This window comes from Capra hircus, chromosome 26 (genome assembly GCF_001704415.2).
Source record: "Capra hircus breed San Clemente chromosome 26, ASM170441v1, whole genome shotgun sequence".
NCBI lineage: Eukaryota > Metazoa > Chordata > Mammalia > Artiodactyla > Bovidae > Capra > Capra hircus.
In genome coordinates this window covers 42,613,041-42,628,789 of record NC_030833.1, presented here as the reverse complement: position 1 = coordinate 42,628,789, position 15,749 = coordinate 42,613,041, and the positions used below count along the sequence as shown (strand labels likewise).

The window sequence follows — 15,749 nt, the reverse complement described above, 5'->3', positions numbered from 1 at the left end:
GACTCACATAAACTGGGCCTATATCCTAGATGATGAAACTGATAAATCTTTCTTGACTCTCATATTCCTTATAAAGCTAATTTTATGGTCTTAGACATTGTAAATTAAATTCTGGAATCATCTGTGCTCCCTCCCTCCCTATTGACAATTCACTATCACCTGGCATGATGACAGCTTCTTAATGTCTCTCATATTTGTACTGGTTTTTCCATTCTGGTTCAAGTGACCCTCATGCCAGGGTCACTAAAGTTGAGTCTTCTAACTGCTGCTCCTGCTGCCAGGTCCAATCCTGTCTGCTTCCAGGACATCACTGTCACGTGATGACTGTCAGAGTCCAGCATGCCATCATATCATAAACACTTCTTCTCTCTTATCAGTCAAACAAGTAGAGTTTTGTAGTAGAAATCAAGAGGAAAACGTGTGTGTTGCAGGCAACTTTCTTCAGTCACTGAAATTAATACTGATTTTTAGGCACATTGATTTTCTGCTTATGAAACCATTACTGTCAATTATACTAACTGAGCGACTTCACTTTCACTTTTCAAACTGATAATATGTTGGCTGTTACAGCAAGAACTGTAGCTCTTTTATAGTATATGAAAGACTATATATGTGTGTGTATATACATATATATAAAGCCTATGTGAATATCAGCAACTCCATAAACTTCGTGACCTTGCAGTTTAAAATGTGCAGTTGGGGACTTGCTTGGTGGCCCAGTGGTTAAGACTTCACACTTCCAATGCACAGGGCATGGTTTCAGTCCCTTTTGGGGGAACTAAGATCCCACATGTCGTGAAGCATGGCCAGAAAATAAAATAAAAAATAGAATAAAATATGCAACTGTATGCATGTGTGCAGCCATACATAGATAAAAGAGGACGGGAAAGGTAACCCACACAGGAAAGAGAGAGATACTCTAGTTTTCTTTTTATTATCTGGGATCCAGTCAAGCTGAAAATGTATACAGTGGGTGCTCCATTCAAGAAGAAGGAAGGTTCATAAATAAGTTCACCTGTGATCATAGCTCAAGGCACCTGAAAGATGTTTTCAATGATCCTTATGCTTTGGAAATAAGGACACAATTACCAACGTTATCAGAATGTTCTCACAAAAGAAAAAGGGTCACCATTTCTAGGATATCTTTGTTGTCCAAAGTTAAAATGACAGTCTTTGTTCTTTGCAATCTATGGTTTTAAAAAAGAAACAGTTAGCTCCAATCCCAGCGCCATGCTGCTGCTGCTGTTCAGTTGCTAAGTTGTGTCTTGACTCTTTGCGACCCCATGGACTGCAGCACACCGGGCCTCCCTGTCCTTCCCTATCTCCCAGAGTCTGCTCAAACTCATGTCCATTGAGTCAGTGATGCCATCTAACCGTCTCATCCTCTGCCTCGCCCTTCTCCTCTTACCCTCAATCTTTCCCAGCATCTGGGGCCATGATGTTCAGTCATTCAAAAGCTGGCTTTCACCTCTTCAGCCCCCATCTTCCACTTAAAAAACCTTTGGCCAAATAATCCCACCAGCCTACTTCTTGTTCCCCTAAAGCAACAGGCACACTACCACTTCCATACCTGGGCCCACGCATGGCCTCTGTCTCTCCCACTCTCCTTAAAACTTACCACCTTTCAGATCCTCTCCAACCCCTTCCTTTTCTGGAACCCTATTGACTGGTTCAAATCCCAGGGAACTCTCCTCTCTTCCAAATGCCTACAGCTTTATTCTTTAATACCTCCATCTCAAAACTAACTTAGAGAGCCTAAGTGTCTTCCTTCTGTTTGAAATCTTGGCTTTTCTCTTTCCGATGACAAAAGTCCACTGGAGACAGAGACAATGTTTCAGAGGCCTTGTCTCCCCAGGATCTAGCGGATTCTGAATAAATAGCTGTTGTTGATATAATGGTGTTTGAGTTATATAACAGCCACAAAGGAGAAAGAAAAACTTTCCTTTGACTGCTGACACATCGAGAATACACAAATATTATAGCTGTTCAGCCCAGTTGGCAATCAGAACCCAAGCGACAGATGTGAGTCTTTGCTCTTTACGACATGTTCCAACAGTAAAGAATGCCACTACTGAGAAAGCAAATCTGATACTTCCTAAAAGGAAGTACAGTTTACAAAAGAGTGTCAGCACATACCATCTCAGTTCCCCAAATACTAACCCACTCACAAGAACAGAGGGACTAAGTCTTTCTATCTTCCCTTTCCAATAAGGAACACATACACACATATTTGACAATCTCATCAAAGACCAATTCCTCCTTAAATAGAAATATCTTACTGTTTACCTTGAAGTGCTCCTAAGCATCAAAGTTAGCACATGGCAGTTGTCCGAGGCAACATATAACTGTTAGAACCATCATAAGTTTCCATTTGCTTATATGGTTTAAAATAAAAAAAGTATATGACATTTGCATTAGAGCAAGCCTCTACTCAAGAGTCATTCTCATCCATACAGAGTCACTCATCTCTTTTGATTAGTGCTAATACAGTTCTCCTTTTATGAGATGAGAATAAACACTACCGTTGTTCTAAAAGAGCTGTGATAGATCAGCTGCCCTACTATGCAATTACATTTATTATAACTGCTCATGACAGAGACACACTTCTTAAATATTCCAAATATAAACAACCAGATTACTTAGTTTTCTTTAACTTGCAGGTAACATGGCACTTGAAGCAGCAGAGGCAAAAGATAGAGCGACTGACTCTGTGCTTAGTCACTCAGTCATGTCCAGCTCTTTGCAACCCCACAGACTGTAGCCCACCAGGCTCCTCTGTGCATGGGGTTTTGCAGGCAAGAATACTGGAGCAGGTTGCCCATTTCCTCCTCCAGCAGATCTTCCCGATGCAGGGATCGAACCCACGTCTCCTGTGTCTCCTGCATGGCAGATAGATTGTTTACCTGCTGAGCCGCCAGGGCTAGCCACATGAAAGCCACAGGCGTGGCTGGGCTCCAGGGCCATGTCACTGTGACTCCACCAGGACAGGAGGACATCTTTGCTTCTACATGTTGGCTTTGCTCTCCCTTCCTAAAATCTGCCTTCTTCTACTTAACTCCCAGCTCTGGCACTAAGAGGGGCGATTCCATAGTTATAATCTTAAAAGTTCTGAAGAAAAACTCACACTGGTCAGCATGGGCCATGTAGCCACCCCAGGGGCCAAGGTCCCATGACTGACTAGTCTATGCTAGAACTAGCTAGGTGAACTGGAGGAAAGAGCAACTAAGTTCTCCAGAAGGTGTTTGCTTCCCAGAAGTAAAAAGGAGGGCTCCTTTGTCTGTCCTCCCAAACATCAGCACCTATCAAGGAATTCCATTTCAAGTCTAACACAAAAGCTTATCTAAACAGTCTTCAATCTGGTAATAAATTACATTCTGAGAGTTGTTTAATGAACTCTAAAGTTAATGAACTCTTCTGTGGCACTTGAAATGCATTTCACTAGAGACCAGATGTAGAGAGACTGGCTTCTCTGGCGAGTCTTTAAAGGCCTATTTAACTCATGATTTATCTGAGGTGTAATGTTAATAGTTCTAATACGACACTCAAACCCCATTCATAACATTGTTCCTATAGGAAAATGTACTTGAAATTCCACCTATAGCAAGAAAAATGTGCAACTGAATTCATTTACTGAGGACCTAGTAATGATGGTGGCCTCCATCGTGCACACATCACTTGACATTTAACCTGTACGCAGTACAGCAAGGCAGGAATTAACGACTGCACTGAACACATGAGGAAACTGAGCGTTCGAGAAGGTTTTGAAGCTTAAGGTCAATCATGAAGACGTGTCACAGCCTGCTTCAACGCTATGAACGTCTGACCCCAGAGCTGGTGGTGTTCTGTCCGATATCCATAGCAGCCAGACAAGAGTGGGCTTTTAGTTCAGGTGACTGAGAGCTGAGCTAACATATACAACTCTGTGTAAATATCTAGATTTCCCTGCAGAGAAGAGAAGGAACTAGTGGGCAGTCATAGTCAATAGCCAGACATCAACTTTCTATATCTTCCCAAGAAAAGGTATTTCTCTGTGGCAAAACGAAAGAAAATATTTCTCTGGGGAAACTTCAGGTTATACAAATGCTGGTATTGACATGAAGATTGTCTGAAAATTAAGGGTCTATAGATAGTATCTTCATAGAATATTTGTTTTGCCCTGTTGAAAAAAGATGGCACTATCTTAAGAGGGCACTTGGACAGGTGTTTTAAAAAAGATTAAAATTGCAGAAATAACTGAGGTGACTCAGTTCTGCCAAAATAAATGTGATGGATGCACTTTACAACTTTAGCTGTATATCACATTTTAAAAATGTGTTTGGTTAAGGAGTATTTATTACATATAAGAGAATATATCTAACATATTGGTCAGGAAAAATAATAATAAAATCAACAATCATAAACCTATCACCCGACCTAAAAGCAGACCACTAGTGATAAACTATGGCAAGTCCCTGAGTGTTCCTTCCCATCTGATGGAGGTGGACAATCCCTTCCTTCTGTGCATCTTGGACAAAAAGTTTAAAACCCCTTGATTCAAGAGGGGACTTTAATAATAAATTAACCTTGTTATGCCTTTTGAAATAAAACTCGAGAGATGGCCAGAAGTAATATGATAGAAAACAGTTGAATTCAGTCATAAAGTCAGGGGATGGCTAAATTGTACACTGTCTTAACCTAGCAACCGTTGGCCAGACAGACTTGTAAAAGCTGGTTTTACTCCATCATCCAAAGCCAGGACTAGTCATTAGTCACATTATTAGGCATGTGATCTGAAATATGACAAGTCATCTGGAAATTATTCCAAATTGAGGTAAGGTGTTACTAAGCCAAGACAAACTGGTTCTCCCATGCAGAGCCTTAAGCACATCAGATACCATAAGAAGAAGAAGAAAAAAAAGGAGCACATGGATTAACAACCATGAACTTCATATATCATATGGTGAGAACTAAAAACTTGAGAGTGGGAAAAACCAAAGAAAAGAGTCAATCAGTTATTAAGACTATAATTTTGTTTTAATAGTGTGTTAAGCAACTTCAGTTGTGGGGAAAAATGGAGGTAAAGAAGTTAAAGAGTTTGCAGTCCCATGGACTGGGGCCTGTCAGGCTCCTCTGTCCATGGAATTCTCCAGGCAAGAATAATGGAGTGGGTAGCCATTTCCTCCTCCAGGGGATCTTCCCAACCCAGGGATGGAGCCCAGGTCTCCCGCATTGCAGGTGGATTCTTCACCAGCTGAGCCACCAGGGAAGCCCAAAGAGTTTACACCATATGTCACATAGAAAGGGCACACACACTCAGTGAGCGAGTCTATAAACTGTTTGACTAAAAACTACATACCGAGAATAAGGAAGCCTAGCACGTAGTACAATTAAATGGCACAATAAATACACGCTAAGGAAGAGATGGAGAAAGGAAGATAAGCTTAACTAAGAAAGCAACGATACTTAAAGAATGTCTTAAGGATGGCATACAACAAAACGGGGACACCTATACGAACACCTACAGACACCTTCACCAAAGCGGCACTCTCCTTCACCACCCGACACTGCCTTCTTTTATAGCCGTTAGGATTTGCTGTTGTTCAGTCGCTCAGTCGTGTCCGACTCTTTGCAACGGCATGGACTATAGCTTGCCAGGCTTTTCTGTCCATGGGGGTTTCCAGGCAAGAATACTTGAACGGGTTGCCGTTTCCTTCCTCAGAGGATCTTCCTGACCCAAGGATCAAACTCGTGTCTCCTGCATTAGATACACAGCATCCGACTGCATCAGACTTTTTAAGATTTCTAAAGACCAGGACCAAGGCTTGGATCTTTTAAACCTCTAGATGTCCAGACTTTGACATGGGACACGTTCTACAAATGTTTGAAGGAAAAGAAAAGATAAGGGTCAAGTTGGTCAACCCTAAGTACCTTATTTAAATGCCTTATTTAAAGCAATAACCTCTGATGAAGGTTGGCCTCTTCAATGCAGGAGAGGGAGTGTAATACAATTGATGATGGGGAGCACTGTTTCTCAACTTCACAACAGTGCTCTCTGTACAGTGTATTTGTGTGTGTCCTAAAAGGGCGAGAGGGTGGTACTTAAGGGGTGAAAAGGGTGTATCTGTTTAGGCTAAATTATGCTGCAGTAACAAGTAAAGCCAACATTTTAGAAGCCAACAACAGAGGAAGGTTTATTTCTGACTCCTGTTTGGTTCTCTGCAGGTGAGCTGAGACTGGGCTCCATGTCCTTTTCCCTCTGGGACCAAGGCAGAAGTGGCAGCCCTAACTGGGAAAGGTTGATCTCAGGCAAAGAGAAGAGAGAGATGGTAGAAGCAGGCAATTTGGATTCCATTTCTGCCTGGAAATGGCACATGGCATTGTTATTTACAAGTCCAAGGGCCAAGGCAGCCATGGGGCTCAACCCTCAGTGGGTATGTCAGCATAACTCTCCCACAGGATGGAGCATGGGTAGGAAGGAGCAGCAAATGTCTTGATGGTGATGTAACCTACGGCAAAGGGAATGGAAAACGGCTAGGGAAGTGCTTTCTTCCCTTCAGTAATGAGAGAAGAAGGTGTCCTATTATAAAAAGCAGTCTTCGTTTCTATGGTGCTTTTCGCTGTTCTCATAAGCTTGCAGATATTGTCTCACTGTATTCTTTTTTTTTTTCCTCCCTCATTTATTTATTTATTTATTTATTTTTATTTTTACTTTATTTTACTTTCCAATACTGTATTGGTTTTGCCATACATTGACATGAATCCACCACGGGTGTACATGCGATCCCAAACATAAACCCCCCTCCCACCTCCCTCCCCATAACATCCCTCTGGGTCATCTCCGTGCACCAGCGCCAAGCATGCTGTATCCTGCATCGGACATAGACTGGCGATTCGATTCTTACATGATAGTATACATGTTTCAATGCCATTCTCCCAAATCATCCCACCCTCTCCCTCTCCCTCTGAGTCCAAAGTCCGCTATACACATCTGTGTCTCTTTTGCTGTCTTGCATACAGGGTCATCATTGCCATCTTTCTAAATTCCATATATATGCGTTAGTATACTATATTGGTGTTTTTCTTTCTGGCTTACTTCACTCTGTATAATAGGCTCCAGTTTCATCCACCTCATTAGAACTGATTCAAATATATTCTTTTTCATGGCTGAATAATACTCCATTGTGTATATGTACCACAGCTTTCTTATCCATTCATCTGCTGATGGACATCTAAGTCACTTCCATGTCCTGGCTCTTATAAACAGTGCTGTGATGAACACTGGGGCACACGTGTCTCTTTCAGTTCTGGTTTCCTCGGTGTGTCTCACTGTATTCTGACAGCCATCCTACTGCAATCCCAGGACTTGCCCAAGGCCCCAGTGGCGCCTGAACTGGAACCCAATTCTTGTGACCTCTCACCGAAGCAGCCTTTGAGACTTCAGTTTCACCCACAAAATGGAGATAATCTTAGATACTTTCTAAGACAGTTGTTGAGAGATTAAGTAAAACAATGTATTTAAAACACATAAGCACATAAAAGTACTTGCTAAATATAAAGTCATATTATTATTAAGTTATGATATTTATCCCTTATCCTATATCTTTCCCAAATTATCTTTAAATTTAATCATAAATAGTTTGTTTAAATTTCTTAAGTAGAAAATACATTTATTAATGATATTTTCTTCCCCTGTCAAAACCATAAGCTCCCCTAGTCGAGTTTTTTCTATGCACAAACACATACTTTCCCCATGACTTCTCTTACTTGTTTACTTCCTGACTGGTCAGTTTCTTAAGACTCTCAAGAAGTTTCAGAAGGCAGCACTATTATTTTTTTATTTCTTCCCAAACAAGAGAAATGAAGGGCAATTAAAGACAGTCTTCATTTCAAGTATGATAGAAATTCCACACGTGGCTCCCAACTGAGAGTGAATAAAGGACTGAACATCAAAGATGCTTCCACCTCTGTCTTCTACCTCTGGTCCTAATTAGCACGACCTGCCTTCTCTCTTTGCATTCAACCAAACTACAATTCTGGCCTTTCCCCAGAATGGAATCTCCCTTTCCCACCTCTCTCTTGGCTCAAAAACTGTTTGTTCTACCTAGCGTATTCCCTACACGCTCTGTTCAAAGATCCTGTCCAAATAATTGGTTAAGTGTACCACAGTGCATACACAAAGATGTTCGTTCATCACAGTGGGCTTTAAAAGAATGGAAAGTTGAAAACAAACTAAATGCTCACTAGTAAGGAAATGGCTAAATACATTACAGATCACATATACATGGGATGCTATAAAACAGTAACAAAAATGATGTAGATTATATCTATTGATTTGGCGTGGTCTCAGTTTATTGTTAGTCTAATCAGGTTTCAAAGTAATGTTGATAATGATCCATTTTAGGGAGAAAAATATCTAATTTGGGCATAGGAACAGTATGCAAAATATAAAAAAAAAATACCTAATCGTATCTCTGGGTAGTGATAATGAGTTTTCTAATCTTAATAATTTTCACATTTTAACACTCTTTCCAATTAGCATTGTTAACTTTATAACCGAAAAAAGGCATTTTAATTAAAAGGCATTAATCATTAAATACCCAATTCAAATGTCATCTGCTCCTGAACACCCCACCCCAGCCCACTCTTAATCACACCAGGTAATTCCTCTGTCTTGTCTGTTTCCTGAGTATTTAATGTATCATAACATTTACCACACTTGTTTTGAAATGACCATTTTCTTGGTTCAGACTGGATTATCAACTCTTGAATAAGTGGACTAAGCCTGTTTTATTTTTACTGCTGCTTAGTCATTCAGTCCTGTCCAGCTGTTTGTGACCCCATGGACTGTAGCCCTCCAGGCTCCTCTGTCCCTGGGATTTTCCAGGTAAGAAAACTGGGAGTAGGTAGCCGTTCCCCTCTCTAGGGTATCTTCCCAGCTCAGGGATGGAACCCAAGTCAGATTCTTAACCATCTGCGTCAGCAGGGAATCTCCCCTAATGACCCATGACTCTCCAGTCTCCAGACACTACTGAGCATGTTGATTTGAGCATAAAGCAAGGCTACAAAGTCTGCACGTTTGACATTTGCACACCTAGTGCTCTAATCAAAAAGTAACCTACTGTGGGGGTGTTTGGAAGATGCATAGGGTCCATTTTGGAGAGAGAAATTATCAGTCAGGATATTTTATCTGTGGGAACATTTCCCTATTAATCATTATTCCCATGTTTGTTTTCAGAGTTACCAAAGACACCCTTATTCAACTTAAGATATAAGTCAATATTTCTTAGTCCAGAAATTAGTCTCTCAGATTTCTATCCATGAGCTTCCTCTTCAAAAGGACAAGAATTACTTTTATAATAATCCAAGTCCAATCCTGACTCGGTAGGAAATATAAATATCTATTGTTTTAGGAAGAAATAAGGGAAATACATGTTTTAAGATTATGTAAGTCTGATTCAGGGAATTGACATAAACGAAGGTTTTGAAATAGCCAAGGCATTTTTTTTTGAAGGTTCAATAAAGAATGTGTTTTGAGAACTAGGTGGGTGAGATTTAAAATAAATACAAGCACCACGATCTTAGCAGTTACTTAGCAATTTCAGGCTTCAATTGTTCCCTTCTAAAGGGCAAGTGACAAGACTGAAGAAATTGCTTCCAGAAGAAACACTGAGATATCTGATCCAGTTTCCTTGCTTCTCTCCATTTTACTCCCTAAGATCTTAATCCAGCCGGTGTGAACTTTAAACTGCTCAGGTTTTTGGTTTTGGTTCGTTCTCTCTGGAGACAATTCCTTTTTCTTAATTTCTGGATCAAAAGCGAAGCTACATGCCATCATTAGTCAAGAGGCACCTTGGCTGCTTGTCCCCAAAGTGTCACTACCTGAGGAAATGCAGACTCACCGGAGTACAAAGAAGGGAAAGAAAAAGTTCAAAAGAGAGTAAACAGTCTGACTTATCTCCACACACTATCACTCAGAAGCCAGAAGTGAGGGGTGCCAGGGGCCAGTTACAAAGCTGAGTTAATAACATGAGCACTCTAGTCACACACTTAAGAAAACAGATCTAAATTCTGGATTGATCTTTTGTACTTATCTTCTTGCCAGAAGCTGTGGGGGTATGACAACTTGGGTTACCTAGCATGGATCCAAAAGCAGATTTTGCTTTTATCAACCAAACCAAATGCTTACCACTAGGGCTGAGAAAGATAATTGAAGATTTCTGGCTTGGAAATGTCTTCACAATAGGAAACTTACCTCCATTGGTGTGCTGAGGCCAGCTCATGTATCAGTCCCTTGAAACCTTGCATATTCTCAGGATTTGGGGCAAGGTGATTGTTAAACACACCATCAGTAAATGCTAAATTATATAAACAAACATTTAAAATGCTGCTGCTAAGTCGCTTCAGTCGTGTCCATAGACGGCAGCCTACTAGGCTCCCCTGTCCCTGGGATTTTCCAGGTAAGAACACTGGAGTGGGTTGCCATTTCCTTCTCCAGTGCATGAAAGTGAAAAATGAAAGTGAAGTCGCTCAGTCGTGTCTGACTGTTAGCGACCCCATGGATTGCAGCCTACCAGGCTCCTCTGTCCATGGGATTTTCCAGGTAAGAGTACTGGAGTGGGGTGCCATTGCCTTGTCCAAAACAATTAAAATAAACTATACTAGAAACAAAGATCATAAGTACTCAAAACACATCATTTCCTGTTTTACTATGATCAATGATCTTTGATGTTCTTTGCAACTATTGCACCTGGTTGGTAGGAAATCATATTAAAGGTGTGCTCCTGCAATCACTTCTCAACTCTGCTGGCAGTAATGCTTGCTGGGAGCATGAAATCAGCGACGGTGGGAGTGTTCACACTACAGAAATTGGCAAACGCTACAAAGCACCGCCCGCCCCCACCCCCCCCCAATCAGGGCTGACTCTGAACATTTACTTGCATATCAATATCTGCAATGTTTACCCACCACTGCCTGACAGTAGCTCAGGAAGTTGAGCTGGTCAGTCTCCTAAATCCAAATAAAGGTTTGCAAACTATAAATCATGATGCAAATATAAGGATGGAAAGTAACTACTTTTACTGTGGCCCTGTAATGTAACAGTCACAGCACAAAGTACTATCCTAATAGTCTTTCATTTCATGAGAAATATTATCAAATCCAGGAAATTGATGAGTCAACTGAGGTGGAGAGGCTGAGTAACGACTAAAAGCACAATAGCCAGAGTCAGGTGTGTGAATGTCTGACTCAAAAACGTATGATCTTCCCACCAACTACCTACTTACTAACATTATGACTACCATAATGAAACCAAAGCCAATCGCGTATAACTGTCACATAATTTGCAAATTCTAATGGCCTCTTATGTGTTAAAAGAAAAAGGTACATTGAAGAGGAATAGACAAAGAGCTCAATTTTTTCATATTCACCAAGTTTCTGCATATTTACCTCCAAAATGTACCCACAAAAAGTGAGTAAGAAAGAAGGGCCATGGAAACAGTGGAAGAAAGAAGGATCCGCATTTGAGACAGGCTAAGTCCAAGGTTAATGTAAGAGGGATCCCCTTTCAGTTTTTTTAATAGTTATACTCTATCCACCAAACTGACACACCCAACTTAAAATGAGACACTCTGCCAAGAAAGAACAATGCAAAGCAATCTCTGAAATGTTGGCGCCAAATTTCTGAAGTATTTACATACTCAGATACTTAACTTTTCAAAATTTTCTTTTTTAAACTTTTAAGGTATTTAATTGGGCTATTATTTTAACTTTGTTTCTTACAGAAAATTCACCCTGTAGTCAAAAGAATGCCAAAGAGCTAACAAAATTTTACTCACTGATTATTTTTTAAAATTCTTGTCATCTTGGCCTCCTATAAGTTATCGGCTTCTCCCATTGTTCGTGTGCATTTCCACCACCTGCCATGAGAAGAGAGAATCTGATCAGACGTCTCGTAAAGTCCATTTCTCGGCTTCTACCACATTAGTCTTCCCACTTCTTTATAACTTAGAGAGAACTATGGCCGTCTCTTCCTTCCTCTCCAAAATCAAAAAGGCAGGAGAGAACAACACAGGAGATCACCTCCAGAGAAAAAACTTTAAAGAGCACTGTTTCTACTGTTGGAGGGTTGGGGTGAAGACTTTTAAAATACCCTCCCTAATGTTTTCAGGAAGAATTTTTAGTCTGCCTCTTGGGAAGAAAGCAGTATTAGAGTAAGCCACTTTCTCTCCCCTTCCCCGAACCCCTTGTTCCTTCTCAAAAGTGAGTGACTAACCACTTGGGCTTCCCTGGGGGCTCAGAGGGTAAAGCATCTGCCTATAATGCAGCAGACCTGGGTTCGATCCCTGGGTCAGGAAGATCCCCTGGAGAAGGAAATGGCAACCCACTCCAGCACTCTTGCCTGAAAAATCCCATGGACGGAGAAGCCTGGTAGGCTATAGTCCATGGGGTCACAAAGAGTTGGACAAGACTGAGCAACTTCGCTTTCAACCACTTGGGAAGTCTAGAGGAACCACTGGTTTAGTGCTGAGGCCCCACACTGAGCTGGGCAGCAAGGGTCTCCCCCCAGTTCTCTCCAACACCAGGAGTCAAGCTAATTTCCCCACAGTAAACAGGACAACAGCAGCCCGTTTCTGGGAGGACCAGCCAGCTCTCTCTGTCGGCTTCTCTCCAGCAGAGTTGCTGGACTAGGATGACTCCATTAGGGTTACTGGGGTCCAATGCATGTTTTAGAGACAGAGGGAAATGACACTTCTGAGATTTCCAATCCTGCTTTTATCAATAATTAAGTTACTACCTATGCTGATTCCCATTTGAATTGTTGCTCTATTTCACAAACTGTTTGAAGATTACAAGATAGAAGAGATAAATGATTTGGCCACCCAAACCACCATCTGTCAAAGGACAATGCCTAGATAAAAGCTTTGCTCAAAGTCCTACCACTTTTTGGTCACATGACCTTGGGAAAATCCATTCACATTCCTCAGCCTCAATTTCTTTATTTCTGAAAGAGGATCAAATGGTCCCTACCATACTGTGTGGTTGTTCAGATTAAATAAAATGAAACACATGATTTGCCAAAGTCAAGCAAGCTTTAATCTAACAAGGGACACTCAGTCCTCAGACTTGCTAGTTTGTCCATAATTCCAGTTCAGATATTGGTGATCCATATAATTTGTGGACCAATGGATTACACTGGACAAGGCATAGACTTGGATAACTGTGATATTGAATGGTTTGCCTTGGAAACAAACAGAGATCATTCTGTCATTTTTGAGACTGCATCCAAGTACTGGATTTCAGACTCTTCTGTTGACTCTGATGGCTACTCCATTTCTTCTAAGGGATTCTTGCCCACAGTAGTAGATATAAGGGTCATCTGAGTCACCAGTCCACTTTAGTTTGCTGATTCCTAAAATGTCAGTGTTCACTCTTGCCATCTTCTGTTTGACTACTTCCAATTTGCCTTGATTCATGGACCTAACATTCCAGGTTCCTATGCAATATTGTTCTTTATAATATCAGACTTTACTTCCATCATGGCTCAGCTGGTAAAGAATCCACCTGCAATGTGGGAAACCTGGGTTCGATCCATGGGTTTCGAAGATCCCCTGGAGAAGGGAAAGGCTAGCCACTCCAGTATTCTGGCCTGGAGAATTCCATGGACTGTATTGTCCATGGGTCGCAAAGAGTCGGACATGACTGAGCAACTTTCACTTTCACTTACTTCTATCACCAGTCACATGCAAAACTGGGTGTTGCTGCTTTGGCTCCATCTCTTCATTTTTTGGGGAGTTATTTCTCCACTGATCTCCAGGAGCATGTTGCGAAACTAACAACCTCGGGAGTTCATCTTTCACTATCCTACATTTTTGCCTTTTCATACTGTTCATGAGGTTCTCAAAGCAAGAATATTGAAGTGATTTGCCTTTCCCTTCTCCAGTGGACTACATTTTGTCAGAGCTCTCCACCATGACCCGTTGGGTCTTGGGTGGCCCTAAACAGCAAGGCTCATGGTTTCGTTGAGTTAGACGAGGCTGTGGGCGATGTGATCAGTTAGTTAGTTTTCTGTGATTCTGGTTTTCAGTTTGTCTGTTCTCTGATGGAGAAGGATAAGACTCTTATGGAAGCTTCCTGATGGGAGAGACTGACTGAGGGGGAAACTGGGTCTTGTTCTGATGGGTGGGGCCAAGCTCAGTAAATCTTTAATCCAATTTTCTATTGATGGGTGGGGCTGTGTTCCCTCCCTGTTATACACGCCGGGGGGCCAAACTATGGTGGAGGTAATGAAGATAATGGGGACCTCCTTCAAAAGGTTGAAGACCTACAGTTCAGTTCAGTTCAGTCACTCAGTTGTGTCCGACTCTTTGTGACCCTATGAATTGCAGCACGCCAGACCTCCTTGTCCAAAACCAACTCCCAGAGTTCACTTAACTCATGTTCACTGAGTCAGTGATGCCATCCAGCCATCTCATCCTCTGTCGTCCCCTTCTCCTCCTGCCCCCAATCCCTCCCAGTATCAGTCTTCCAATGAGTCAACTCTTCACATGACGTGACCAAAGTACTGGAGTTTCAGCTTCAGCATCAGTCCTTCCAAAGAACATTCAGGACTGATCTCCTTTAGGATGGACTGGTTGGATCTCCTTGCAGTGCAAGGGACTCTCAAGATTCTTCTCCAACACCACAGTTCAAAAGCATCAATTCTTTGGCGCTCAGCTCTCTTCACAGTCCAACTCTCACATCCAGACATGACTACTGGAAAAACCATAGCCTTGACTAGACAGACCTTTGTTGGCAAAGTAATATCTCTGCTTTTTAATATGCTGTCTAGGTTGGTCATAACTTTTCTTCCAAGGAGTAAGCATCTTTTAATTTCATGGCTGCAATCACCATCTGCAGTGATTTTGGAGCCCCCTAAAAATAAAGTCTGACACTGTTTCCACTGTTTCCCCATCTATTTCCCATGAAGTGATGCGACCAGATGCCATGATCTTAGTTTTCTGAATGTTGAGCTTTAAGCCAGCTTTTTCACTCTTCTCTTTGACTTTCATCAAGAGGCTTTTTAGTTCCTCTTCACTTTCTGTCATAAGGGTGGTGTCATCTGCATATCTGAGGTTATATCAATAACCTCAGATATGTAGAAGACCCACAACTAACACCCCCCAAAAAATGTCCTTTTCATTATAGGGGACTGGAATGCAAAGAAAGAAGTCAACGAATACCTGGAGGAACAGGCAAATTTGGCCTAGGAGTACAGAATGAAGGAGGGCAAAGGCTGATAGAGTTTTGCTAAGAGAATGCACTGATCATAGCAAACACCCTCTTCCAACAACACAAGAGAAGACTCTACACATGGACATCACCAGATGGCCAACACCGAAATGAGACTGATTATATTCTTTGCAGCCAAAGATGGACAAGCTCTATACAGTCAGCAACAACAACAGCAAAAGACCGGGAGCTGACTGTGGTTCAGATCATGAGCTCCTTATTGCCAATTCAGACTTAAATTGAAGAAAGTAGGGAAAACCACTAGACCATTCAGGTATGACCTAAATCAAATCCCTTACGATTATTCAGTGGAAGTAAGATATAGACTCAAGAGATTAGATCTGATAGAGTGCCTGAAGAACTATGGACAGAGGTTTATGACATTGTACAGGAGGCAGGGATCAAGATGATCCCCAAGAAACAGAAATGCATAAAGGCAAAATGGTTGTCTCAGGAGGCCTTATAAATAGCTATGAAAAGAAGAGAAGTGAAAAGCAAAGAAG

General features: G+C 41.5%; 1 protein-coding gene across 5 annotated transcripts in view; it reads right to left on the bottom strand.

Moving 5' to 3' along the window:
- Positions 1-15,749, bottom strand: part of SGMS1 (sphingomyelin synthase 1) — a 330,841-nt gene that overhangs the window by 113,288 nt on the left and 201,804 nt on the right. For all 5 annotated transcript variants that reach the window (XM_018041353.1, XM_018041350.1, XM_018041352.1 and 2 more), the window contains one exon: positions 11,814-11,894. The gene's annotated coding sequence lies outside the window, so the exon portion shown is untranslated. The remainder of the gene's footprint in view (positions 1-11,813; positions 11,895-15,749) is intronic.